This window comes from Nematolebias whitei, chromosome 13 (assembly GCF_014905685.2).
Source record: "Nematolebias whitei isolate Nwh7 chromosome 13, NemWhi1, whole genome shotgun sequence".
In the NCBI taxonomy this organism is placed as follows: domain Eukaryota; kingdom Metazoa; phylum Chordata; class Actinopteri; order Cyprinodontiformes; family Rivulidae; genus Nematolebias; species Nematolebias whitei.
The window spans coordinates 25,942,879-25,945,222 of NC_056510.1; positions in this window are offsets into that span (position 1 = coordinate 25,942,879).

The window sequence follows — 2,344 nt, forward strand, 5'->3', positions numbered from 1 at the left end:
TTTCTCCAGGCACTCTGGTTCCCCCACCTCCCAGGTCTCAAGTCCACCCATTCTAAATCTGCATGTAGGTGACATGTAATAAAATCAAGTCACTTAAATAAACAAACATAATCGACGACAACAAAAACTTGGCTGTACGGTAATCTGACGATTAGCAAAAAATAAATAAATAAAAGGATTAGTATTCAAATATCTGCTTTTCCATATAGATTTTGCATGTGTTCCTTGTGTATGTAGGGGTTTTCTCCAGGCACTCTGGTTCCCCCACCTACCAGGTCTCAAGCCCACCCATTCTAAATCTGCTATTTACATGCTAAAAATGACATGCTAAAAAAAAAGGGCAAAAAAAAAAAAAAAAAAAAAGGAAAAAAATACATACATATATATATACACATATATATACATCCCCTCCCTGGGCTGCCACCTTACCGTGGTGGAGGGGTTTGAGTGTCCCAATGAGACAAGGAGCTATGCTGTCAGTGGCTTTACGCACCTAGTAGGGTCACCCATAGCAGACAGGTCCTAGGTGAGGGACCAGACAAAGTGCAGCCCAAAGACCCCGATGATGAGAAAAACAAAGGGACTTAATGTTCCCTTGCCCGGATGTGGGTCACCAGGGCCCCACTCTGGAGCCAGGCCTGGAGGTGGGGCACGCGGGCGAGCGCCTGGTGGCCGGGCTTTTACCCATGGAGCTCGTCTGGGCACAGCCCGAAGATGAGACGTGGGTCCCCCTTCCCATGGGCTCACCACCTGTGGGAGGGGCCAAATGGGTCTGGTGCAATGTGGAATAGGTGATGGCCGAGGGCGGGGACCCTGGCGGTCTGATCCTTGGCTACAGAAGCTGGCTATTGGGACGTGGAATGTCACCTCACTGGTGGGGAAAGAGCCTGAGCTGGTGTGTGAGACTGAGAGGTTTCGGCTAGAAATAGTCGGACTCACCTCTACGCATGGCTCTGGAACCAGTTTCCTTGAGAGGGGCTGGACACTCTTCCACTCTGGAATTGCCTCTGGTGAGAGGTGCCGAGCAGGAGTGGGCATACTTATTGCCCCCCAACTTGGTGCCTGTGTGTTGGGGTTCACCCCGGATGGCCTCCCTCCGCCTACGTGTGGGGGGACGGGTTCTGACTGTCGTTTGTGCTTATGCACCAAACGGCAGTTCAGATTATCCACCCTTTTTGGAGTCCTTGGAGGGGGTACTGGAAAGTGCACGTCCTGGGGACTCCCTTGTTCTGCTGGGGGACTTCAATGCTCATGTGGGCAATGACAGTGAGACCTGGAGGGGTGTGGTTGGGATTAACGGCCCCTCTGATCTGAACCCGAGTGGTGTTCTGTTGTTGGACTTCTGTGCTCGTCATGGATTGTCAATAATGAACATCTTGTTCAAGCATAAGGGTGTCCATATGTGCTCTTGGCATTAGGACACCCTAGGCTGCAGTTCGATGATCGACTTTGTCATCGTCTCATCTGATCTGCGGCCACATGTCTTGGACACTCGGGTGAAGAGAGGGGCAGAGCTGTCCACTGATCACTACCTGGTGGTGAGTTGGCTCCGATGGTGGGGGAGGATGCTGGTCAGACCTGGCAGACCCAAACGTATTGTGAGGGTTTGCTGGGAACATCTGGCAGAGTCTCCTGTGAGACGGAGTTTTAACTCTCACTTCCGGGAGAATTTCTAACATGTTCCAGAGGAGGTGGGGGACATTGAGTCTGAGTGGACCATATTTTGTGCCTCTATTGTCGAGGCAGCTTACTGGAGCTGTGCCGCAAGGTTGTCAGTGCCTGTCGCGGTGGAAACCCTCGAACCCGATGGTGAACACCGTCGGTGAGGGATACTGTCAGGCTGAAGAAGGAGTCCTATCGGGCCTTTTTGGCCTGTGGGACCGCAGAAGCAGCTGATGGGTATCGGCAGTCCAAGCGTCATGCTTGGTGGTGTCGCTGAGGCAAAAACTCGGGCATGGGAGGAGTTTGGAGAGGCCATGGAGAATGACTTCCGCACGGCTTCGAGGCGATTCTGGTCCACCATCCGGAGTCTCGGGGGGGAAAGCGGTACGCCACCAACACTGTTTATAATGGGAATGGTGTGCTGCTGACCTCAACTCGGGATGTTGTGGGTCGGTGGGCAGAAGACCTCCTAAATCCCACTGGCACGTCTTCCACTGAGGAAGCAGAGCCTGTGGACTCTGGGTCGGGCCCTCCAATCTCTGGCGCTGAGGTCACCAAGGTGGTTAAAAAGCTCCTCGGTGGCAGGGCCCCAGGTGTGGATGAGATTCGCCCGGAGTTCCTTAAGGCTGTGGATGTTGTAGGGTTGTGTTGGCTTACGCGACTGCAATATTGCGTGGACATC